General features: G+C 43.9%; 3 long non-coding RNA genes across 4 annotated transcripts; 2 read left to right on the top strand and 1 right to left on the bottom strand.

The window, feature by feature from the left end:
* Positions 1–4,965: 4,965 nt before the first annotated feature.
* Positions 4,966–12,094, bottom strand: LOC309330168. 2 transcript variants are annotated; one of them, XR_014151336.1, is made up of 3 exons: positions 12,054–12,094; positions 7,414–7,678; positions 4,966–5,810 (listed from the first exon to the last, which is right to left on the bottom strand). It is a non-coding gene; the product is annotated as an uncharacterized lncRNA (long non-coding RNA). The 2 variants fall into 2 exon arrangements; XR_014151337.1 differs by lacking the exon at positions 12,054–12,094 and having other exon boundaries at positions 7,414–8,364.
* A 1,767-nt stretch (positions 12,095–13,861) lies between these two features.
* LOC309330600 lies at positions 13,862–17,007 on the top strand. The gene is made up of 2 exons (XR_014151504.1): positions 13,862–14,173; positions 15,906–17,007. It is a non-coding gene; the product is annotated as an uncharacterized lncRNA (long non-coding RNA).
* A 6,092-nt stretch (positions 17,008–23,099) lies between these two features.
* LOC309330836 lies at positions 23,100–25,396 on the top strand. The gene is made up of 2 exons (XR_014151612.1): positions 23,100–23,775; positions 24,705–25,396. It is a non-coding gene; the product is annotated as an uncharacterized lncRNA (long non-coding RNA).
* The last annotated feature ends 1,726 nt before the right edge of the window (positions 25,397–27,122 follow it).

A 27,122-nucleotide genomic window follows, 5' to 3' on the forward strand; every position in this document is an offset into this window, starting at 1 on the left:
TGTTTTGGCTTTAATATTATTTATTCTATCCTAGGTTTTTCATCAAACTTAAAACTCCTACTGAAGTTATTCGAATGCTGCTACAGACTTAAACTGTCATTACTATTTTTCAAATAGATTTTTAAAACTTCCCATTTTGTGATAAAGACTTCCATTGATTTATTTTTTATTCTTTCTGATAAATGGTCTAATTCTGCATATTCGGTCATTTTTTGAATCCACTCTGATCTAGAGGGGACTTTATCGCTTTTCCAATTTGTCGCAATGAGTATTTTTGCTGCAACCATAGCATAGAGAAAAAGTTCTTTTACTTTTTTAGGGATGTCCGAATCTGTGATTCCTAATAAGTAAGCTTCTGGTTTTTTGCTGAAAGATATTTTTAACATTTTCCCCATTGTGTCTTTTGATGGTGTTATCATTATGGTTCATAACCAAACTAGGACTGGGGAGTGTCAAACCTTGTTTCGTACTGTTTGAGCACAGACTAATTTCTCAGACTAATCTTATCTCTCAGACTCATCTACCTCAGATGATTGTGCGGAGAAAGGTGGGAGGCATTTCCGCTACCTTGAGGTCCTTAGAAGAATGGTGAATCATAAATTAAATAAGAAAAAAATAGGGCTCTTCTATATTGGTCTAATCCAGCACTTAGGTGTGGCCCCAACCCCATGCGATCTGTAGCAGATCCAACCTGATTTGACAGCCCTTGATCGCTGTAAGTAGGCCTGGTCCAATCTGGGTGAATCAGGATCACCTCAACTTGCTCTGGCTGAATCCCTGGTTGATCCAAATTGACCACAGACCTAATAAATATACACCAACCACATGTTTATTGATCATATCAATTGCATCCCAGACATGAACCCCAAAAGTCTTGTCATAGAATCATCTTCTGGTGTTATGGCTCTCTGACTCAGCTTTCAGGGAAGAAAGAATTAGTTTTGCCCTGTAGATGATTAAAAAGTATGCGTGGAAAATAATAACGATGTCATTCTGACCCTATCCCCAAAGGCAGTTTAGAGGCCTGTTGTTAAAAGAAGATTGCTAGGTTGTTGTGACCTCAGGTGATGTGCTGACTAGGTTCAAGATGAATTATGATACCTGGGACCAACCTGCCTTGTATTTTCCTGCCACATTCCCCAACCATTCCACAGTAAAGATAGCACAACTTAATTCACACCATTTGTGTGAGTCATAGAAGTTGGGAGGACCAGCTGAACCATCTAATTCAACCTACTTTCTTAAGGAATGTCTATAAAACACAAGAAGATGCTCTTGGCTGAGTCAAAGCATTGACCGACCTTACCTGGGCATCGTCTACTCATGCATAGCATCTTTTCAAGGTCTCAGTCAGAGGGAAGGCATCCATTTCCTTCTTTCTTTCTGGAAAGAAGCCAAAGTCCCAGCAAAGGGAGAATGGATACGAAAACTTATGGAATATGCAGAAATGGCGAAACTTACCAGAAGAATAAGAAATCAAGATAACAAATTTTTCATATAAGAATGGAAATGGTTTATTGAATATTTACAGATAAATTGTAAACAGATAAAAACATTGGTGGGATTATTGTAATAACCTGCAGTTTCATGAGTATATATTTAAAGGAGATAAACAAATGAGGAAATTAAGTTAATTCCGATAGGTAGAAGATATTAAAAATAAATTTAAGGAACAGTAGAATGAGGGGAAAGGAAGTCAATTTTTGAAATGTCAAAATGATTGTAAAATTTGTGAAATGTATAAACTTGAAAAGTATAAATATTATTATTATTATAAAGGAGGACATTCCTGTCACAATGTAATTAATCATGGCCTGTAGACATATTAGGCTGCCATCTTGCTGAAACTTAGTGGGTCAATTCCTGGGTGGTTGATTACGTGTATGATGCAAATATGGTGCCTTTTGGTTTCATGATGAAAGGAAGATGAGATAATGAACGGTCCTTTTTGTGGGAGGGGGAAATATGGTTGATATCTATCCAATGTTAGCCCAACTCACAGTAGATCCACAGAAACCAATGAAATTCAGTTAACCATGGTAATTCATTTCAAAGGGTTCTTCAAAGTAGGGCATAGCTGGATACAACTTAAATGTCACCAAGAAAGGGGTAAAACAAGTGAGAATTTCAAAAATCTTGAAATCCAGGGAGAAATGGTCTTGCTTTGTTTTATGCACAATCACAAGACAGGAAGACAAACATCACAAGACTATGCACACATCCGAGGCTGGCACCCACACTCACTCTGCTTGCCATCCTTCTTACCTCTTTGCCATTCCCCCACACCTGACCAACGCCACCACACTTTACACACCACCCACCCCTCACTTTTATCCCCACAGCTTACCCCAATCACCTCCCACTCCAAGTCCCACTCCTTTTTAAAAGAGGAGCATGTACTTCACAGAGATGCTTGCTAAACCACTGTGTGAAGGCCCTCCCCTTTAGAAGAAGCTAGGGCCTGACAACAATACACCCCACCCCCACCAATATACCCCCCTCAATATACTTCACCTATCTTAACAAAACACTTCAATGTTTCTCGGGTACTTCATGTAAGAAGGAATTCTTAGGTTTACTTTGGGTTGAGTTTTGACAGCACCCCTTTTCGCAACAGAAATGGGCAGAGGCTAGATTGGGATTCGGATGGATTTCTGGGTAATCTGATCACCAAGGATTTATAACTCCCAGCTGCTTAACCTGTTGAATTGTCTCTTTAAATTTGAAGGCGCATTATTGTTCCACAAGATGTGTATTTCTTTAAAGGCCAGAGCAAATAACATGACCTAGTTTTACAGCTGTGAAGCAGTATAGCAGCTGCTGTTAAGTTGTGATAATTAAGTTGTTGGGTATGGTATATAAAGAGCAGCACCTAGCTCCCTCAGTACCCTGGTGGATGGGTCATGCTTATTGATATATTGTAATTAAGTGCAAAAGGAGTTTTGGTTTTTGTTATTAAAACCTAGCAAAAGTTATTTTGCGTTTCTTGAATGTGTGGTCTCCCCAGCACGCCTTCTGCAGCGCAACTAATCTGCAAATAGCCAACATAACCATGTGTTCCCAGTCCCTATAAATTATACTGCAGAAAGGGGGGGGAGTAGGGGGGAGTAGAAGTAACCACAAGCAAGTTTTCCCCTGGAAGAGCTGTGAACTCAGTTCAACTTTGATACTCAAAATTCCCAGGCTCAGGATCCTGTGTGTGTGTGTGTGTGTGTGTGACCTGACTCAAAGTCTGCCCATTCCCACGGGCAGAGGAAGAGGAGTGCGGGGGCAGCACACCGCCCCTGGAAGCACAATCCTGGTGGGATGCTATCATAACTGCCCCCCCCCACCCGCGCGGGGCATCATGCCCCTGCGGGCAGCGTGCCTTGCCCCCGGGATGCACGCCAGCCCCACCTCTGCCTGCTCCCCCCCCCCCCAGTGCCAGAGCATGAAGCTTTGCCACTGTCCATTCCTGCTTAATATTTGGAGTAGCAAACATGATGTCCTCCAGCAGCTGCTACACTTCCTAACCTTTGGCCATGTAGACCGGCACTGATGAGAGTTTGAATCCAGCAGCATCTACAGAGGACTGCACTGGCCTCCAGTGCTTTAGATATCTCATGTAGGAAGGGGTGTTAAATTTCATAGTGCAATTTGCCTTGGTACATGAATGAAGATAGAGAATGCAGCTCGCTCCAAAGAAAAGATCCCTATGGAGACTGAATCCCAAAAGGTATTACTGCCCTTATGTCGATTTGAAGATTGAAAAACCAAAATATAAACCCGAAGAAATTAAGGGTGATCTCCAGGGGAGCAGAGAGGTGGTGTATTCCCTTTGCTCCTCAGAAGCTATTAGAGGAGACAGTCTTACTGTTCAATTAGAGGAGGAAGCAAAAAGCTTTAGGCCTTTAATTTTGCAAGATGAGCATGGGAAGGGCAGGCGGCAGGTGTTCAACTCTCTTTCAAGGACATAAATCCAGTTCAGGCTGCACAGCTGTAATTCTGTCCTGAGTTTCCCTTACCACCCCTTCATTCCACAGCAATTCAGTTTCATCGCCCGCCAGCAAGTAGATTGGATACAATTTGACGAAACTACAGAATAGGATGCAAATGGTTAAACAGCAGCAGGATTAAGAAAGGCTGGAAGGAGGTGGGAAAGGAAGTGAGGTCTGGTTGTGATGGAATGGCAAGGAGGAAGGAGAAGAGAAGAAAGGCTTAAGAGGCTACAGGAGAAGCTACAGGAGAGGCAGATCTGGTGGTACCAATGTCTTCAATACCAACACACTAATAAACAACTACCTCTGGTCAGTCATTCTATGGAAACTAAGGTGTGTGAAATGTTCATAACTGCAAAAAAGAGAGAGAAGAAAAGCTGCAAAACCCCCAAGAGGTCCAACTTCTATGAGTTTAGAACTTTATTGGAGAACAGCATAAGAATGGGCTCTAGACACCAAGGTAAATATGGGAACACCATTTATGCAAGCTTCACATATTTTGTCGAATGAAAGAAGAGGAGAATCTTTCAACAGCGTGACACAGGGAAGTTGAAAGCTTTGCACTGCAAGATTAGGCACATCTACTCAGAAGTAACTCCCACTGAGCTTAATGGGGATTGCACCCAGGTAAGTATGCTTAGGGCTGCTGCTTTAGGTAGCTAATTCACAGGGAAGATTGTGCAAAGAAAACATTGTGGCCATGAGATCAGTGATGTTGCTGGAGATGTTCTTCCGTCTTCTAAAAGGTTATAGGCTTGCTTGAACATCCAGAGTTTCTTTAGCAGCATTTCTTGGAGCAGGGGTTCCTGCAGCATTTGGTCTGAGAGAGCTGGGGAAGTGGCAAGACTTAGCACAGCCACAAGAGGGAGCACAACAGTAGGGGACTCTGTAACCCAAATACTGGCCACGGCAAAGGGGAGTGGCAGGGGGCAGAGCAGCTCATAACTGCAAGAAAAGGTGAATGAAAAGCAACCGAGGACAAGATCAATTTGAATGCTTTTAGAATTTTATTGGAGACCTCCGAAAGGACCCTGCACCCCAAGACAAACATGGGCACCATTTACCCAACATTTACTTTACATTTCATTTGTTAAGAGGTAAAAGGAAAGAAGGGAATGACCCAACATTGGAGTGAAAGAGAGAGGTTCAAAAGCTTTGCATTGCAAGACTGTCATATTTACAGTGGTACCCCGAGTTACAGACACTTCAGGTTACAGACTCTGCTAACCCAGAAACAGTACCTCTGGTTAAGAACTTTGATTCAGGATGAGAACAGAAATTGTGTGGCGGCAGCGGGAGGCCCCATTAGCTAAAGTGGTACCTCAGGTTAAGAACAGTTTCAGGTTAGGAATGGACCTTCAGAACGAATTAAGTTCTTCACCCAAGGTACCACTGTACTTGTAAGTAACTCTAGTTGAGCTGAATTGTTCTTAATCTAGATTAAGCATGTAGTTTAGGTAGTTAATGTCCCAATGGGGACACTGGATGGGCAGAGAAAACTTGCGGCCATAAGAGCATCGCAGCTGGCAGGGGAGATGTCATTCCGGTTTCCATAACGTTCTGATCTAGACTTGCTCGTAATTCCGGGATTTCCTTAGCAGCATTTCTTGACTTGAGCGCAGCAGGGGACGCAGCAAGACTTGGAGCAGCAGCAGGGGACACAGCAGCAGGCAGGCTTGGAGCAGCAGCAAGGGGTGCAGCAGCAGCAGGGACCGCAGCAGGGGGCGCAGCAGGAGTTGCTGCCACCGGATGGGACACAGCAAATGATGGTTCCTGAATTAGACGAAGAGCCACAGCAATCACAGCCCATCTTGGTTGGAGAGAATGCAAGCACTGAAAAAAATAAATAGTGGCGTGGGTTTTTTTGAGGATAGGTAACATGTGGTTCAGTTCCTTATCTTCTTCTTTGTTCTTTGGCAATCACTCGTAGCTGAGTAAGATTGTCTCCCATAGACACGGTTTTCACAATGAGTCCATAAGTGACTGTGGAGGCCAATTCTGGATCCACACGTCCTTCCACAGGGGGGACATTGGTTCCCGGGTGGGAGCGTACAAATAGGGATGGACAACTGTGCTTATTTTGAATTTTTACTTTCTCGTTTACCCCATTTCAACATGCCATTTACTGCATTTCTACATCAGCTTACTCTCCCCTCTTTTAAAATATAACCTACTTAACAAAATGTTTTAGTTTATTTTTCTCCTAATATATCTTTTTGGTTGTTTGCACACACCCCCTTACAACCCTACACTAAACACCCCATATAATGCATTTTTCATGATATTAGCATTTTAATGTGCATTTCCCATGATATTTGCCCAACACAGAGATACAATGTATGCTCTGAGATGTAAAAAGTGGAGCTATGTCATTTCTGACAGCAGGCTGATGTTTTGGATAGACATTGGGTTGCCTCCAACAAAATTATGCTCCACTGAAATTGATGGGCCGAAGTTAGTCGTGATATTTATTTTCAAAGGGTCAACTAACTTCGATCCATTTATCTCAGTAGATCTACTCTAAGTAGCATTTAGTTGCCGACCAGCCATTGCATTTCTTCCATTTAGAACTAATCACAGCTCGTGCAGCTAAGACAACAAGCTATCGCTTAAGAAGCTCCTATTTCAATTTTTTATTGGCCATGAAGTCCATAAGTGGGTGTAGAAAAACGCAATATCTCAACATCAATCCCTTATCCCCAACCTGCAAAACAAACCAGGGCTGTTAATGGGTGGCTAACCTGAAGGCAGGGAAGTTTTTGATGTTTGATGTTTTATCATGTTTTTAATATTCTTGTTGGGAGCCGCCCAGAGTGGCTGAGGAAACTCAGCCAGATGGGCAGGGTATAAATTATCATCATCATCATCATCATCATCATCATCATCATCATCCTGGTTCACCATATGCTGTTGGGACTCAGCCAGCATGGCCAATAGTCTTGGATGAGAGCTATAGTCCAGCGACGACTGAATGGTCAAAGCTTAGCCACTCAGGGATTACAACAGGTGTGGGTACCTTTTGGTCTTTCAGTTGCTGCTGAACTACAATTCCCATGATTTCTGGCCATTGGCTATGCTGGCTGGGACTGATGGGAGTTGTAGTACAGCAACAGCTGGAAGGCCAAAAGTTCCCTACACTTGACATGACACTTTTAATGGGAGACGTCAGGCATTGAACCTGGGACTTTCAACATGCAAAGCAATGCCCTCTACCTTTAAGTTAATGGTCCCTCCTGTAAGATTGATAGTTTGGTTAAAAGAAGATGTGGAGACCAGATGTGGAGAACCTTCAGCCCTCCATCAGCTCCAGCAAGCATGGGCAATGGCCAGGGCTGGAATTTGTAGTTCAGCAACATCGATCAGGCCATTCCTGCCATAGACTCTACCAAAGGAAATTCCCCCCTCTGTAATGAACAATTCGTGAAATTCTCCTTACCTTCTTAAACAGAGAGACGTCGAGTGGAACGGAAGCCAATGGATCAAATGAATGAGGAGCCAATGTCATGAGACCTTTTATACAGCTCCTTGCATCCTCCCCCTTAGGAAGTGAGGCACCATGGAGGAACAGCAAGTTCTCCAATAGCCACTTGCGGACATGCCCTCTTTCAGTTTGATTCAATTCACATTCCTCATTGCAAATTGTTTTATGGCGGTGTATTCTTCCATGGATCCCTTCCCACCCTCACAGGGTCAATCCCAGGCTAGAACCCATGCAGAAATTTAATTTTAAAATAAGTATCATTGTAGGGTTTCCTTAAGCCATTAAGTGCCTTTGTCACCGTCATCCTATAGCTAAAGACCATAATTATTACCCAAGTAACCATAGAGGGGACCTTTATTGCTAGAAGTCGATGTTGTCCTTTTGTGGCATGTAATTAGCAATAACGTGACTATTTTGCAGAGACTGGGTAGGAGAAGCTCTTTTCACATGCAATCCCTGGTTTGTTATATTCTGGGTTTGGCCCTCCTGACTTCAGTCTTATTAAGGAGGGTTTAAGAAAATAAGAACAGGCCAATGACCCGTCTAATCCCCTGTCCTGTTCTCACAGTGGCCATTCAGATCCCTGTGGGAAACCCACATACAGGATGCAAGCCCAAGAGGATCCTCCTGATGTTCAGAAGAATTACTGACCATTGAGGCAGAGCACAATCATAGAGACTAGTAGCCATCATTAGCCGTATTCTTCCTGAATTTATACAATCCTCTTTTACAGACATCCAAGCTGGTGGCCACCACTGCCTTTTGTTAGAGCAAGTTCCATACAGTCATACCTCATGTTACATCTGCTTCATGTTACGTTCTTTCAGGTTATGTCCCGTTGCAACCCAGAAGTACCGGAAAGGGTTACTTCTGGGTTTTGCCTCTCATGCATGCGCAGAAGCGCAAAATGACGTCACGCACATGCGCAGAAGTGGCAAATTTCAACCTGTGCATGTGAGGACATGCCACTGCAGGTTGCACTCTTTTCATATTGCGAACGGGCCTCCAGAACAGATTCCCGTTCGCAACCAGAAGTACCACTGTAGTTTGTCCATGAGGTGTGTGAAAAAACTGCTTTCTTTGTTCTATCCTGAATAATAATTTCTTTAAAACAATTCTGGTATTGGACTTGTAAAAGGGTAAAAGAGTATTGGGAAATGATCCCATAATGAATTGGAAGGAAAATGTTTGAAAGTACTTCTCCCCCCCAAAATCAGAGTCCTTTCCATTGGAGATAATTCAGACTGAAATTTCCAGGTGTCAGAAAAGGTTATTTATGTATACCACTACTGCAACCCGTGTTTTGTTAGCCCAAAAATGGAAATCGAGTGAGGTCCCAGCTAAAGAAGAGTGGCAACAGAATATGTGCAGCTTGCAGACTTCACATATAGAATAAGAGAACAAGAAGAGCATACATTCAGAGAAGATTGGAAAATGTTTATTAAATACAGTGGTACCTCAGGTTAAGTACTTAATTCATTCCGGAGGTCCGTTCTTAACCTGAAACTGTTCTTAACCTGAAGCTAATGGGGCCTCCCACTGCCACCGTGCCGCCAGAGCACAATTTCTGTTCTCATCCTGAAGCAAAGTTCTTAACCCGAGGTACTATTTCTGGGTTAGTGGAGTCTGTAACCTGAAGCGTATGTAACCTGAAGCGTATGTAACCTGAGGTACCACTGTATAGGGGAAATAACTGCACAGCTGAAAACGCTGGCTGCATTGAGATGAATTCAACAGTGTAAATGAAGTTATGATGGATGTAATAATGGAATACTGAATGGTATAGTTTTTTGTAAAATATTCAGGGATTTATGATATGTAAAATGAACCTTTACCTCACAACAGTGAACACGATGAACCAATTGATTGACTCTGTAGAGGGCAGCTTCCTATGTGAACCTATTCAGAAGAACATCAAACAGGTTCAGGCCACCAACAAACCCTGATGGTTGTGTTCACGGACCTCTTTCACAGGCATTGAGGGAGTTACCTTCCAGGGATCATGCCCAAAGCCAAAATCACATTGGATTTCTATTGCTCGATACTGGATTTAATTCAAATCACATTGTTCATCATCCCCGCAGCAATGTAAGCCATGCTGAAGATGCATTCTAAACTGTGGAAAGGTTGGCGTTCTTTAACCAATAAGAGCAACAGAAGCCCTATGTCATTATTATCCGAGTTGCTAGGATAATACCTTGCCCATCCTCTGTCACCAGAGGACAATATTTCTCCCCTTTGTGCATATAATTAGCAATGCATCTGACATGCATATTGTGTTTTTAATATGTTCAGCACATAATTATGGGAGTCTACATAGGATGTTGTCGTTGTTGTTGTTGCTGCTTTGCTTTTATTTGTTTATTCCATTTCGATACCACTTTGCCCTTAAGGAGATCAAGGCAGGGTACATGGTTCTCGTCTCCCTTGTTTTATCCCCACAACTAGCAGAAACCTTTGTGTGGGATTCCACTAGAGCAGTGTTGGCCAACTTGGTCCTCCAGCTGTTTTTGGACTACAACTCCCATCATCCCTAGCTAACAGGACCAGTGGTCAGGGATGATGGGAACTGTAGTCTCAAAACAGTTGGAGACCCAGGTTTGGTCAACAATGCACTAGAGGAACTCGTTAGTTGAATTCGTCTCACTGTCATTATGTTATGCCTTCCAATTAAATACATTAAAAGGAAATACAATGCAAGTGTAGGGGAAATATAACCAATTACATATCATTTGTGGGCTGAAAGCAAAACCCGCTTTCTATCTTCAGGCAGTGGTAGTGGTCGTGGCTTGTTATCGGGTCACCATATGGGGTCAATGGCAAAAATGAATAAATCTAAATCAAATAAGTGTTGGAAATGTAAAGAGAAAGGAGGTTCTTTTTATCATATGTGGTGGTCTTGTAGTAAGGTTAATGCTTATTGGAAAATTATATACAGTGGTACCTCAGGTTACAAATGTTTCGAGTTACAAACACTTTGGGTTACAGACTCCGCTAACCCGGAAGTAGTACCTCGGTTTGAGAACTTTGCCCCAGGATGAGAACGGAAATTGTGCGCCTGAAAACCCAGCTCACCCACTGAGATAATAAGCAGGAGAGTTGCTGGTTGTTTCCTGAGTTGGCGATACTCCTTTGATAATAAGAAACCAAGCCTTTAGCAACTTCTGTTTAAGCTTTTAAACACCCACTGAAAACTTTTCCATAATAGCTAGCTGACTTTGGATTTAAATTTTTAATATGTGATTACATGCTTTTGTGTACAGTTGTAAACCACTTTGCTCCCCCCCCCATGAATAGCAGTATCTAAATATTTTTAAATAAATAAATAAAACCCATAATCCTTCACCTGGATTGGTGGGGTTGTTTTGTTCTGCATTCAAAGCAGGTGCTCAACCTGTTGGGCTTTCCAAACAAAGCAAGAGGAAAATCTTGTATTATGGGATTTTCTTATCTCCCATACACATACTTTGCATTGAGTCAACAGTGGAGTTACTCCAAGAGATGGAACAGAACTAGGGGAACCCCGTTTCGAAAACAGCCATGCCTCCTCCATGAATTACAAAGCAAAGAGTAGAATCAGAGGATATGAAAGGCGATCTACCAATTAGTAGAGGAGGCAGCTGCAAAGCTTGAGAGAATCAACTTGGAACACCGAACAAAAGGAGACAAGCAGAAGGGCAAGTCTGAGTGGTGGTGGTTTCAGGTCCCCTACTTGCTTCCAATGCTTCCCTTGAGGTTCTTCAGCAGCAGCTCTGCCTAGGAGAGCAGCAACCAGAACCTCAGCCACAAGAGCCAGAACTATTGGGACCACAGCAAGGGCGGTAGCAGCAGTTGCAGCAGCAGCAGCAGCAGCAGCAGGGAGAGCAGCGACATTTGGAACCACACAACATCTTTGAGAGGAGGATGGAAAGAAGAGATTTTTGTGAAATTGCCTCAAGAGACCCAAGGGAGCTTCTACTTGCCAAGGATGTGCTCTACCATTCAGCTATGGCTTTCCATATTCCAACCCCACCTCCCAGCAGGGGTGGATGAAGGGGGTGGGCTGCCCTGGGTGTCACCACTGAGGGGGGTGATAAAATGCACTCACCACGGGGCCTGCAGCATGCCTGAGCCACATGTCTTTCCTGGGAGAGACGTGGTGGCTTATGTACACAGGCTCTGTGCTGCCCCAAATGGTCCACCCACCGCCTCCCCCTCAGCTGTAGGGCGGCTGATTGGGAGGAGGCAGGCAGACTCCTCGGAGGCCCCACAGAGTGTCCTGCACCAGCTCGCCCCACCCCTGGGTGTAAGGAATGCACGGTGCCCGATCGGCTTGCTCCAGCGCTGCCTCCCAGGCCTTAGGTCATGGAAGGGGAAACTGCAGCCTCCCATATGTTGTTGGACTTCAACAACCCATCAGCCACAGGCACCGGAGTTTGGGGGAATTGGGGCCCAGCAACATCAGGAGGGCCACAACTTCCTTACCTCTGCTTTATATGAAGACGTCCGCTAATTCTATCACATTCTTATGTTTATCCCTTTACTGTGAACAAAGATCTGCTGAGCAAAACAGACCTTATTAAGCCGTTCACAAAGATTCCTCAAGCTAGACTTACCTTGTTAAGCAATGGGAAATGGCAAGGAGGGATGCATCCTATTGAGCAAATGAGGAGTTTTGTTGGGGGAGGGAAGCTTTTATACAGCTCTGTGACTCTTTCCCTTTGGAAGTGAGACACTACCACAAATCGGCAAGGTCTTCATTAAACATCAACCCACATGGTCACCTGCCGTGACGTCTAATGGTTCATGGTGCTTGACTCAACCCCCATATCCCATTCTTCTTTAGATGTGTGTTTGTACTATGTATGATTAAAGCTTTGTTTAGATAATAGCACAGTGATTCTGAGGGCTTCCCAGGAGGCACAGAGAGGAGTGTTTTCTTTTTCAAAGGACGCACTGTGGAGTCTATGGATGTTGTAGGGTCTGCTTATTGGGAACATGTGACTCTTGACTGTTGATTATTATCCAAGGTTTAATGAGGTCACATCTGACCCCTGGGCCAGAGGTCCCCCACCACTGCTGTAAGGGGAAGAAACTTGGGTTTTGTTTGTTTTTAAGACTTGAATAGTAATATAATCAATAACAATATTCACATAGTCAAATAGGGTTATATCCAACCATGACCTGTTCATGGAAGAGTGGAGACACTTTTTGGACTATTTGAAGAAATGTTACAGTCAAATGAAAACATGGAATTATGAGCAGTGGAATGAAAATAATAATAAGTGAAATAGATGATAATTGTAGTAGATAAAAGTATGTTATATAAAGCAGAAGGTATAAGGTGGAAATAAGAACATTATAGAGGTAAGAGTGGGAAGTCAAAATTTTAAGAAAAACATACACTGAAATTTAAGTAAATTTGTAAAACGTGTGAAAATCAATAAAAAATTATGAACCTGCCCCCAAAAAACTTCAGTTGGTCTACTCTGAGTAGGGCTGATACTGGATACAACCAACAAACAAAAAGCTAATGAAAACTTTAAAAGAGGATTGGATTGGATTGGTCTTTATTACGGCCATTGGCCCGTTACACGACAGTTTCCCATACCAACATATTATACTTAAACCTCCAAATTTAAAATCGCCAAAACTAACAAAAGACAAACAGGAACCGAAGCAAAACAAAAACAAAGACCACCATCATACATTACAATAAATTTGTAGCCTATACATCGCCCTCTGCTCATAAATTAATCAAGGATATCAATGGTGATATCGCCTAAAACATAGATCATGGTTTAAAGGGGTTATCCGAGCCACACAGGAGACCGTTTCTCTTCTTTAGGGATAGGACGCTGATCAAGAATCTGGCAACCATGAGTGATCTTAGGGGGTCATCGTCAATTAGTAGATATCTCAGTTTGGCTTTAAAAGAGGAACATAATCCAGATAATTACAAAGCATTCCTAAAACTAAGGGATGCATCCAGTGTAAAGCCTACTCAGAGTAGACCCAATGGAATAGATGGGCATGACTAACTCAGGTGCATTGTTTTTAATCGGCTTACTGTAAGTGGATGTTAGTTGGCTGCAGTCCTTAATTTTGACTGCAGCTACAACCCCTAAGCTATGTCCCACCATGATTATCCAGTTGGAGTCCAATAACATATGAGGGCACCATGTTTTCCCACCAGCTTTAGACCTTGCTGGTTGCATTCATTATGGAAGCAAGAACCTTTGCTGCCCCCAGATGTTGGCCACTGGCCACGCTTCTTGGGGTTGATGGCAGTTGTAGTACAGCAACATCTGGAGGGCCGAGGTTCCCCACACCTGTGATAATCTGATGATGCATCAGGAGGACGCAGAGTCAAAAGAATTTGGGGAATAATGTCTATTTAGTCATATGGTCCTTAGGTTTCATATTTTAAAATCATTCATGTGCCTCCTGGTCTTGGAATTACCACGTTGCTAACTCAAAATCCCTTTAATCACACACCATAGGGAAGTGCTCTTTTAATGAGAAATGGGCATTCCTTTGAGGAACATGAATTGGATGATGGCATCAGGGAAGGAAATGTGTTTTGATGATGAATGAAGGCTCTGCCGTTCCACGGCGGTGCCTCACTTCCTACAGGAAGGTTTGGTAAATATATAAAAGGTGCCCCCATCCCCAAAGATCTTCATTATCTCACTTGGGTTCATTGTCCTCATACCAGCTTCAACCTCTCCGAACGGTAAGTTGCATTTGACAGGTCATTACTGCAATGGGAAATGGTTTACTTCTAGATCAGGGGACGGTAACCTGTGGCTGTCTGCATTTTGTTGAACTCCAGCTCCCATCCAGTATGGAAAATACTCAGGGATGATGGGAGCTGTGGTCCTTCAACATCTGCAGAGCCGCAGGCTTCTAATGTGGCTTCTAATGCTCAAAGTAGACTATATTAAAGATTAAACAGTAGTGAATGTGTTGCTTTCAAAATATGATGCTTTAAAAAATTACTAAGTACTGAATGAGGGTAAATAAACTTAAACTCAATCCTGATAAGAAAACTGATTATGGTAGAGGTCTAAGTAAAATTGAGCAATGCCTCGATAGGACCACATTCTCCTATAGGAATCAAATTAATTGCTAAGAGGGTACTATTGAAAGCATCCTTGCTCCAGGAATCCTTGTTTGTATATTTGTTTGCTTGCCTTTTCATTTATTTCATGCAATTTATATAATGCTTGTTTGTAAAACAAACAAACAAACTTCAGAGTGGTTTACAAGAAGTTGGTGGCTAAAGTCCAGGATACTTTTTTCAGCATTGGCTTATTTGTTGGCTATGCCCAGCACTGAATGGCAGAGGCCAGGCCAGTGTCATTCATGCTAGTTGGCTTCCAGGTTAGACTACTGCTGTGTGCCTTATGTGGGGCTGCCCTTGGAGACTATTTAGAAAGTTCATTTAGTGCAGGCAGCTGTGTCTCTCTTGAGCCACCTATATTAAAACAGAGCCACAGATTTCAATCCCTCCCCCGTCTTTTTAATCTTCAAACCCTTAAAAAGAAGATTTATTTTATTGTCTTAGAGAAGCACCTCTAACATGATTGTTCCCCTACCTCCCCACCCAAAAAAATGGCATTCCATAAGGTTCCACCTTATGGACTTCAATAACATAAAATGTCAACAGACATTTTCTGTTGAAGCCCCAGAGGTCTGGGATTCTTTATTTTAGGAAATTGGTGCCTGCATTTGTAAGGAAGTACTATGACATCTACCCACTCTCCCAAGTTTGCTTAGGAGACCATTTGAACCTTGGTGCTTCCAACGTATATTCAGTGGTTCATGGTTAATGTGCTCCTGACTTCAGCCAGGGTTCTGCAAAAGGTGTTGTCTCAAAGCTACCTTCTTAAAGGTAAAGGTAAAGGGACCTCTGACCATTAGGTCCAGTTGTGGCCGACTCTGGGGTTGCGGCGCTCATCTCGCTTTAGTGGCCGAGGGAGCCGGCGTACAGCTTCCGGGTCATGTGGCCAGCAGGACTAAGCCGCTTCTGGTGAACCAGAGCAGCGCATGGAAATGCCGTTTATGTTCTTGTCGGAGTGGTACCTATTTATCCACTTGCACTTTGATGTGCTTTCGAACTGCTAGGTTGGCAGGAGCAGGGACCGAGCAACAGGAGCTCACCTCGTCGCGGGGATTCGAACCGCCGACCTTCTGATCAGCAAGCCCTAGGCTCTGTGGTTTAACCCACAGCGCCACCCGTGTCCCTACCTTCTTAAACATGGCTAAATTCCAAAGCGCAGTTGTCCCAAAAGTTGCCTGATCTGTTTATCCATTTTTTGGAAACCACATCGTTCATCTCAAAAACCTGGCTACCCTACTAAACATGGGCTGGATTTTAAAGAGTGTTTTTCTCAAAATCTCTCTCACGCACACAAAAACCACAGACCGTTTTCTATTAATACCCCCCCCCCTTTGCTTTACAGAAATGGGAAACGGTGGTTCTTGCTGCGATTGCGGTGGTAGCAGTGGCAACGATACCATGATTGTTTGCACACCCTCCTCGGGTTGCCGGCCTTGCTGCGCTCCCTGCTGCTGCGCCCCAATGTGCTGTACACCTTGCTGCCCTCCCTGCTGCTGCTGCTGCCGCCCGTCTTGCTGCACACCCTGCTGTTCTCAGATGTGCTGTAGAAAATGCTGAGCGCAGCCCACAGCTGCACCACAAGGTGCCTTCTCATGGGTAGCCATCTCCTCTCCCCATTACTACTCTACAGGTAGCCACCCCCCCCCAGCCTCCACCCTTGTCACTTCCACTCCCCAGTTTCCATCTCAGGTTCCTCCACTCCCCCATTGCCAACCAAGGTGTGTCCACTCCCCCATTTCCATCCCAAGTGCAGCCACTTCCCCCCTGTTTCGACACCATGTGGAGCCTCTTGTCCTTCCAGTTGCAGCTACTCCCCCATTGCCATCTAGAGTGTAACAATTCCTCCTTGTTGCCACACCCCGGCTGCAGCAACTCCCCCCATTGCTATGCTTAGGGTGACTACTCCCCATTCTGCCATACTGAATGAAGACATTCTCCCCCCACATTGCTGTCCTAGCTGAAGCCACTGCCCCCTTCCATTTCCATTCCAGGTGTTTACACTCCCCTTGCCCCTTGCTCCCATGGTCAATCTTCCCTGTCCCTGTAACCAGCCATCCCCACTTTGAATATGGTTGCTCCCCGCTATCCCTAGTCTCGTCACTCTGTCTGTTCCTGCTGCTCCAATGGCTGCAGATCCAAATGCTGAAATCCTCTTCAACTTGCAAGCCAACTTCAACAAAAGGGGAATCTGGCATGGAAGCTCAAGTCTGCCATCTGCCAGAATAACAGTGGGAATGAACTTCAGCAACACTACGTTCCATGGTGATTTGAAGACTAGGTGATTCACTTCCATGGCCTCCATCTTGCTAATTTGCCTGCCTGAAGCTTTTTCTTAAATTACAGATCCTTCTTTGGCCACAAGGACATCTGGGAATGATACACCCCCATGGTCTATTAGCTGTAATTTGAGAGGCTCAATACAATAAAAGATTGGAATAATTGAACTTGTGTCTTGTCGTGGAATTAAGGGGTCGTGTGGTGGTGAGGGTTGTTGGCAGCCAGATCCCACCAAAGCAACATTGGCTGGGCTTCCAAGGAGCTGGTGGCTGCTGTTGGATAAGCTCTTTTGATCCCCTAGGGTGGAGATAAGGGGCAAATGGAATGGCTTACAGCAGGGTTGGGAAACTTTTTTTCAGATCAAGGGCTGCATTCCCTTATGACAAACCTTCTGAGGTTCACATGCCAGTGGTAGACAGGGTGGAATAATGATTGGAAAATTCCTCTTTGTCTAGTAGCCTACTTTCTACAAACACAGACACTCCTCTCTAACCTCCATAAAGGCAAGCAAGAGGCATTACAAGAGTTCAAGTATGCATTCTAGTCCGGCAGCCCCCCACAATGCACACATAAACACTTGGGAGTGTGAATTAGGGCCAGTGATGGATGTGGCCTGAGGATAGAGGGGGTGGCTGAGGAGAATTCCTAGATTCAGGTCACAAAGCCTGAAATTCCTCACCTATGGGTGTACATGGGTTGGAGAATCCACACAAGGTGAAAAGCCGGAGGCTGAAAATGGGAAGAAGCCTAGCAAGTGTAGTATAGAGGAGAATGAATAAAAGGATAGAATGTGGAGGAATGAAAGGCAAAGGGAAGGAAATCAGTTTCCTCCTGTTGCTGCATTTTTTCTCCAGAGGTATCCAAATCCACTTGCAAGGGGGCTTTATCTATGGCTGTGTTCGTCAACGTTGGGTCCTCTTATCTTGTTGGACTACATAAGAACATAAGAAAAACCTACTGGGTCAGGCCAATAGCCTATCTGGTCCAGTATCTTGTTCTCTCAGATGCATGTGGTAAACCTGAATCAGGACATGAGCTGAACAACACTGTGTTCACCTGTGATTCTCAGAAACTGGAATTCAGAAACATTACTGCTTCCAAATCACTGAGTTCAGCTCCCATCACTTTCCCCCCCACCCCCAGTTTAGCCAGTGTTCAAGTATAGTAGGAGTTGTAGTCCAACAACCTCTGTGGACCCAAAGTTGAAGAACACTGACCTGTGGAATGACTACGCTGCAGATTCAGCCTCCAGGATGCAACCTTGTTCTCGGTGAGGGATAAACTACCTTGGCTTTATGAGTTCAGATCCCTGGTACTTATGTTTGTGGGTGTTGGAAGGAGGAAAGAGGAAATGAGGAAGGAGGACATCTGAAGTACTGCAAAATAGCATTTATCTGAGCCTAAGGCCCAGAAACTCCTGTGCTTAGATATTTGAAAGGATGTTTCAGCAGGTTGTTGGGACAATGCTCCATTTTGGGAGTCCAAACCTGTCAGTTGTAGGACAATGCAAGAAGCAAATGGGAAAGGATATGTGTGCCCTTGGAAAAGGTCTCTCCTCTGCCCTGGAAATGTGTTTGGCTTATAATAAAGGCCATTTTATTTTTAGCCTGCCAGTTGTGCTACCCCAGTTTTGTGGTTGGAGTGAAGGCATTCTTTGGATAGAAAGCTCCTACATTCTTAATAAAACCCACTCCATGGAATATAACCATATTATGGGGCCGAAAGTTCATATCCTCCAACATTTCTCTGATAAAATAGGGATATCCTATTCCATAATAGTAACTTAATTATCTGTATATCCTGCTCATTTGACTAGGTTGCCCCATCCACTTTGGGCGACTTCCATCATATAACACACACACACACACACACACACACACACACACACACACACAATACAGTGATACCTCAGGTTAAGAACTTAATTCGTTCTGGAGGTCTGTTCTTAACCTGAAACTGTTCTTACCCTGAAGCACCATTTTGGCTAATGGGGCCTCCTGCTGTAGCTGTGCTGCTGCTGCACAATTTCTGTTCTCATCCTGAAGCAAAGTTCTTAACCTGAGGTACTATTTCTGGGTTAGTGGAGTCTGTAACCTGAAGTGTATGTAGCCTGAAGTGTATGTAACCCTAGGTACCACTGTAAAACATTAAACATTTTAAAAAAACCTTCCCCATACAGGGTTGCCTTCAGATGTCTTCTAAAGGTTGTATAGTTACTTATCTCCTTGGCTCGGGGGTCGTGTAACTCCATACCCACCATCATTTTTCGGATGAAAACAGGGACACCCTAAGGAAAATAGGGACATTCCAGGATCAAATAAGAAACTGGGATGGTTTTGTAAATCCAGAACTGTCCTGGGAAATAGGGACATTTGGAGGGTTTGAAAGTCCTCTTTCTGACATGTACATTTTCTACTGCGTCCAGGTGGAAATTGCTAAAATGTTCAGTAAAATCCAGACATATGGCATCCCATTTTGGAAGTGTAGATTTTGGCTGTTTTCTTTAAAAAATAGCTCAAAAACTCAAACAACAACAACCAAATTCTCAACAACTTTTGCTTCCAGATTTTCACTTTTTGAAATACGGCAACCCTATCTTAGGCTACAGGTAGTCAATGTCCGGCCTCCACTGTAAGAGGCAACATGCCTCCGAATACCAGTAGCTGGGAATCACGAGTGAGAGAGCGCTGCTGCAGTCAGGTCCTAATTTCTGGTTTCCCACAGGCATCAGGCTGGCCACTGTGAGAACAGGAAGGTGAACTAGATGGGCCATTGGCCTGATTCAGCAGGGCTATTTTGGTGGGCAACTCCCCTTTGAGGAAAGAGTTGCAGCATTTGGAGTTTTCTCCAATACAGAATGCAGCAGCTAGACTGGTGACTGGAAGCAGTGGCTGAGACCACATAACACCGGTCTTGAAAGACCTACATTGGCTCCCAGTACATTTCCGAGCACAATTCAAAGTGTTGGTGCTGACCTTTAAAGCCCTAAACGGCTTCGGTCCTATATACTTGAAGGAGCGTCTCCACCCCCATCGTTCTGCCCGGACACTGAGGTCCAGCGCCGAGGGCCTTCTGGCGGTTCCCTCACTGCGAGAAGCCAAGTTACAGGGAACCAGGCAGAGGGCCTTCTCGGCAGTGGCACCCACCCTGTGGAATGCCCTCCCAACAGATGTCAAAGAGAAGAACAACTACCAGATTTTTAGAAGACATCTGAAGGCAGCCCTCTTTAGGGAAGCTTTTAATGTTTAACAGACTACTGTATTTTAATACTTTGTTGGAAGCCTCCTAGAGTGGCGGGGTATAAATAATAAATTTTATTATTATTATTATTATTATACGTAACACCAAAAAACATCAATTTCTGTTACGGTTCTTTGTCTTATACTTCAAAATTTTATGCCTCTTCTCCTCTCAAAACACGAGAACCTGTAACCATCCAATGAAGCAGTGTGTGGGAAGATTCAAGACACATAAAAGAAAGTATTTCTTCACACCACAAAGTTAAGCTATGGAACTTGGTCCCACAGGAGGCAATGATGGCCTACAACTTTAATTGGTCAAATTAATGCAGGAGAAAGCTAAGAACCATCACTAGGCATTATGGTTATACTCTGTCTCCACAAACCAAGCCACCAGCTTCTGAATTTCAGTTGCTGGTAACCACAGGAGGGAGTGATCCTGTTCTCAGGCCCTGTTTGTGACTTTCCCACAGGTATCCAGTCAACCACTGGGAGAACACGATGCTAAACTTGATGGGCCATTGTCATGATTCAGCAGGTTCTTTTTATGAACAGAATTTGTCGACAGCTCTTGTTGGCCTCCAATTCCCACCAGCTCCAACCAATAGACAAGAAAGATGGTAGTTGGAGTCAAATAATATCTGGAGGGTCAACCCCCCCCCCCCAATTTATTAGCAGATCCTATCCTGGTAAACTGGTGTCAAACCTTTGCTGAAGCCCCTCTAACTCTGTGGTTCATGAAGCGCAAATAAGAGAAGACTTTATACTTAAGAAGAAGGCTAGAAATACTGCAATGAAGGCCCAATAAAATTAAGCCACTCATAAGTCAGAATCACAAGGAACCTGGAGCACCAAGACACTCAGAGTCAAAGCACCCCAATATTCACCTTTTAAACACAGACATGTGACTGCCTTTGGGGCTAGCCTAAGAATAATCCTGCTATTATCCAAAGATAGCTTAATTGCCTACCCTACCAAAACAACAAGTAAATAAATATTTGCCCGGTGAGCTGTGAATTGAGTTAAAGAGCATGAACCGGAAGTTTGAGCATGGGGCTGAATTATCATGAATATAGGGCACGGGATTTTCCACCTGTTGTTTATATCTCTTTGGTTGTTTTATTTCTTGCTTAGCTTTGTTCTAACAATATAGTTGTCCAATATTGCCCTGAAACATTTCATTCCACAATATTGTACATATGTAGCATGTCACAATACATATTTAAAGCACATGGACTTGTCCCAAAGACTCCTGGGACATGTAGCTCACCACTCATTGAGTTACAATTCCTAGCATCCTTAACAGTTCCCAAGATTATTTGGCTCAGTCATGCATTTTAGTTGAAATTTGAATTTACAGTGTATCTACAACTTGCATAGAATCAGCCTGTAATATTTTGAGACCCACATCTGGACCTGGAGTAATCAAGAAGGTGCCGTGAAGGACAATGCCACCATTGAAAAGTTGCTCTAGCACTTCAAATGTCTATGAATTAACTCACCTCTCCTTTCCTTTTGAGGTGGTGAGGGTAGTACCTCCACCCACTGAAAACTGCTTACTGCTAAAGGAGGAAGTTGGAAAGGGAATGCTCTTCAATACTTCCTGTTTCTGGGAATTAGGAATTGGATTAGCCCAATAGTGGGTCCAATGGTCAAGAAGGCAGTTTCTGCCCATGCTGTTGAGGGAAGTGAAGGGCAGATGGGGCTCAACCTGGGAAGATAGTTGAAAGAAAACTTTGATCTTAAACCTCTGCTGCCTTGTGGGATATCTTTGGGAGAAGAAAAGACTAAGGAGTAAACCCTACACAAATCCATAGCTGTCAACCGTCCCTTATTTGGTGGGAAAGTCCCTTATCCCAGCACTGTGTCCCGCTGCTGTCCCTTATTGATGATGTCCCTTAAATTTTCCGTGTTTTCAAAGGAAGCAGCTCCTCTCCCTCCTTCCCTGCCGGCCAGGGAGGAGGGAGGCTCCAACTGTGTTGCTTGGCTGTGTTGCTCACCCAATAAGGAGTCTAAGAACGACTGGGGGGTGGAGCTTGCATGCCTTGTGCAGATCAAATTGGCTGCTGGCTGGGCTTTCTGCCTTTGGCTCGGAGGGGCAGAAGTTGAACATATCTGTGTTCGGAAAATCCCTTATTTTGGCTGCTGATCCCTTATTTTCAAATCTGTAAGTTGACAACTATGCACAAACCCAGAGTAGAGTCCCTAAGACGGTTGGATGGTGCCTTGTCTGATGCAGCAACTCCTGCAGCCAAGCTGGTACCAAACGTATTGCTCTGCTTTCCTTTGGACCACATCAGTGAGGCAGACAGAGGAGTCTTGTCATCCAGGCATCCCAAGACCTCAATACACACTGCCCAGGCTTGCACCCCAGGGAGGTCACTTTGGTGCTGCTAGCACAGCAGATTAGCTTCACCCCCAGAGGTGCACTGTATTGTCTCTCAAGACAGACAGATGCCAACAACAACAACAACAAAGTCTGTCATTCACTGATCAGAAAATAAGGGTGCTTTGTTGTTCTTCCTGAATGAGCATATGCAGAGGAGGCAACACAATCAGAAGAATACAAGCAGATTTCCCCATCTGCATTCTTACACAACCCTATAATTCTGTGGTGGTGAACCTTTTTCAAGCCTTAGAAAGCTGTCACATAAATAGGAGAAACAACTGGCCATAGGGGAAAAAAGCCCGCTTATCCACTCAAATGGCAGATTTAAGAGAGAGTCTGTTTGATGGATTCTGTCCTAGATTTTGAGGTTATGCTTTGTCAGATATGTTGCTGGCACCCATAAGCTTCGTAGCATTCAGCTATGGAGATCCCGATGAGAAAAGCCATCAGCAGACATTCACTCCAATATTCTGTAACAGAATTTTGGGCTAGTTTGAAAATTAATATTTTTTAAAGATTTTTTTATTAGTTTTTACAATTCAATATTCAACACATTCATCATATAAAATAAAAAAATCCAAAAATCCAAATCCCCACCTCCACCCCGTGACTTCCCTCAACTTTCCCTTCTGGTTCTTTAAATATTTGCTACTTCTCCTTAATTTGTTTTTCCTTAATTTTGTCATCTTTTAGCTAAACACTCTTATATTCTTATCGTTTTATACCATGTTTTCTTTCAAATTACATCTTACACTTGATTAATTTCCAAATTATTATTTCTTAACCTTTACATTTGCTTTCTTAGTTGTATGTCTTTACTCAAACCCTGCTAGTGAGTCCATTTCTTTACAATGTTTCTGTAAATACAGCATGAACGGTTCCCAATCTTTTTAAAAGTCTCTATTGTCATTGTCTCTGAGTCATCCCGTAAGTTTTGCCATTTCTGCATATTCCATAAGTTTAAACTCGCCATTCTTCTTTCATTGGCATCTTGGCATCTTTCCATTTTGGGGCTAGTAGAATCCTAGCTGGGCTAGTTTGAAAATTATAATGTTAACTGATGACCAGTCTCATCATCTGCACCATTAAAGGAGCATAATTTTTAATGGGAGTTGAATTGAGCCAGGAAATATAATCAAGAAGAAATAATGATGCCTTGGAGGTTGAAGAAGAATTTTCAACTTTTCGATGATGTGTCACTTCCTAGAGGAAGGGCGACTTGAGATGTATAAATAAGGTCCGCCGTCCCGCAGAACTTCATCCAATCCACTTGGGTTCATCGTTACCAGTTGCTCCTGCTAACTAAGGTAGGAAATATTCCATTGATGTTCAACTTTGGGTGGACTTCTCATTGGTTATTTACTGATTGCATGGAAGGCTATTTGTGCCCTCCTTGCAGGCTCTGCCATGGGAAACCTTTATGATAAGACTAGATGGAGCTTTGGTCTGATCCAGCAAGACTCTTCCTGTGTTCTAATGAAGGAGGATGAGGTTAGGGAGGTGAGAGATTAAACCTTGCAAACCTCCCTCTCTCTGGTTGAAGAGCCATAGCTCACTGGAAAAGCACCGGCTTTGCATGCAGAAGGACCCAGGTTTAATTCCCAACATCTCTAGCAAGTACTGGGGATTGCCCTTTGCCAGAAACCCCAGAAAGCCACTACCAGCCAGTATCGTAGACAGTACTGAGCTAGATGGATCAATGGTCTGACTCAAAATGAGATAACTTCATATGTTCCTAGGAGACCAAAGTGTGTGGGGGGGAGGGGTGTGTGGATTCCACCCTCTTCCTTCTCCTCCAAACCCACTTGATCCCAATCTCCCCATTTGGTCCCAGAGACTTTTCCCAGCCACAACCCATCTTCCCCACCACACCCCTCACCAGTCCTATTTTGAATCCTCCTTGAGTGTTTTTACCTGGCTGGAATGTGTCCTTGAACTCTGATCATGCCCCTTGCTTGCTTGGATGGAGGACAAAGAAGGGTCGTTGGAGTGCGTGAGCAGAAATTAACCTGCTGTACAAAGCTAAAATTCACATGTGTTGCTGCATCCACTTTTCCCTTTCGCCTACTGCCCCATAAGGTTTCTCAGAAGGGAATGTGGCCCTTGAAATGAAGAAGAAAAAAAAATAGTTCACCATCCCTGGACCAGAAGGATACCCATTTTGAACCAGCAAGTGTCTCTTTTTTGTTTCTTATGGTAAACATACCTAACTGAGGTGTTTTGATTTATCTTCCAGCTTTTCATTCGCTCAACAAAGATGAGCTGTTGTGGCTGTTGTGGTGGCTGCTGCGGTGGCAGCGGAAGTGGGGCAACCATCATTTATTGCCCAATGCCCATGGCACCCCAGCCATGCTATGCACCCCAGTGTATCCCTGTCCAAAGCTACTATCCTTCCATGCAATCTTGTTGCCAGTCTCTGCAATCCGCCTGTGCCCCTGCAAAGGCCTGCTGCCAGTCTCTGCAATCCGCCTGTGCCCCTGTGAAGGCCTGCTGCCAGTCTCTGCAATCTGCCTGTGCACCCGTGAAATCCAAGGGTGGCGCCATTCCCCTTCAGCAGAGCTTGGGTTCGGCCAAGATTTGTTAATGGAACATCTGTGGAAATAAAACCCAGCCTCCAAGTTGCTCGATCATCAGATGGATTTGGAGTATCATCAGCTGAAGACTTCCTGGTCTATCTTCTGCCTGCAACTGGCAAAAGCTATCACCTCTCCCATCCTCCTTTGCTAAACATCTCTTCTTTTCTTTGCTGGAATTAGTACAATATTTATCACAGCTGTTATTAAGAAACAGGAGCTTTGCTGCTGAATAGTCTTCTTGATATTTTCCGTTGATAGGTGAGCTAAATTGCTTTCATATTCTTCTCCTCTATAGCTTCCTTCTTGGATGAGGTACCTAGAGTACAATAAAGCTTACATGCAATTTGCACAAGTTCCTGTTTGTTTTGGTGTTTTGTTGCAAATTACTTTGCTTGAAATGGTCTCACTTTCCTTCCAGATGAATGTCTGCTACTTGGGGGAATGGGTCAGGGTGGAGACAATTCTGGAGATAAAAGGCCCCTACAAACTAGTGTTTTATTACAGTGTATTCTACAACATGCTCTTGACATAACAGCATACACACAGTCTCTAATCTTGTGGATACAGTGGTACCTCAGGTTAAGTAATTCGTTTCGGAGGTCCGTACTTAACCTGAAACTGTTCTTAACCTGAACCATCACTTTAGCTAATGGGGCCTCCTGCTGCTGCCGCACCACCAGAGCACGATTTCTGTTCTCATCCTGAAGCAAAGTTCTGAACCCGAGGTAATATTTCTGGGTTTGCAGAGTCTAACTTGAAGCATCTGTAACCTGAAGCCTATGTAACCCGAGGTACCACTGTATTCTAAATGCATTGTGATTTACCAATGATATTTATTTTTAAAAAATAACAATGGATGCTGAGAGACCCAGCAACACCTAGAAGACCTTGAATTGGGCCTGGAACTGAACTTGCAGAAGAGCATCAATCATGGATTTCTTCAGCTTTAGTTTCTTCTGTGATGCTTCCTCAATGCTGTACCGCATTATTGCTGCCTGGAAGGTCTACAGTGCAACAAAAGCAGGTCAGAAATAAACCAGAGTATTTGTGGCATAAAAAGTCTCAACAGCCAGTGTGGTATAGTGGTTAGAGTGTCAGATTAGGACCTGAGAAAGACCAGGGTTCAAATCCCCACTTGTCTATGAAGCACACTGGGCATGATATTGGGCCAGTCATTACTTCTCAACCTGATCTACCTCACATGCTTATGGTGGGTTAAACCACAGAGCCTAGGGCTTGCCAATCAGAAGGTTGGCGGTTTGAATCCCCGCGACGGGGTGAGCTCCCGTTGCTCGGTCCCTGCTCCTGCCAACCTAGCAGTTCGAAAGCATGCCAAAAAGTGCAAGTAGATAAATAGGTACCGCTCCGGCGGGAAGGTAAACGGCGTTTCCGTGCGCTGCTCTGGTTCGCCAGAAGCGGCTTGGTCATGCTGGCCACGTGACCCAGAAGTTGTACACCGGCTCCCTCGGCCAGTAAAGCGAGATGAGTGCTGCAACCCCAGAGTCAGCCACGACTGGACCTAATGGTCAGGGGACCCTTTACCTTTACACAAGGAAGGGGAGAACTATGCACATTACTTTGAGCAATTTGAAGGGGGGGGGGACATAGGATGTAAATGCAATACAGTGGTACCTCAGGTTAAGTACTTAATTCGTTCTGGAGGTCTGTTCTTAACCTGAAGCACCACTTTTGCTAATGGGGCCTCCTGCTGCTGCCACACCGCTGGAGTGCGATTTCTGTTCTCATCCTGAAGCAAAGTTTTTAACCCAAAGTACTATTTCTGGGTTAGCAGAGTCTGTAACCTGAAGTGTATGTATCCCAAGGTACCACTGTAAATATGTAAAATGAATAAATGGATTCAGCTTGACATTTCGGTCTAGGAAAAAATAAGGGTTCTATCTGAATAGTGCTTCTATTACAGCTTGCACATTCTGTGGGAGAAGAGCTAGAATTTCTAGTTGTCCAAATGATGTTCATGTCCCTCAGGACAGCTGGCTAATGGGCTCTTAATTTCCTCAAGCAATTACAACAATCAAAGGGGTGATCTAATTGGCTGAGGATGTTCCTTGAACCCATTG

Source organism: Podarcis erhardii (assembly GCF_964252035.2).
Source record: "Podarcis erhardii genome assembly, chromosome: 15".
NCBI classification, from domain to species: Eukaryota; Metazoa; Chordata; class Lepidosauria; order Squamata; family Lacertidae; genus Podarcis; species Podarcis erhardii.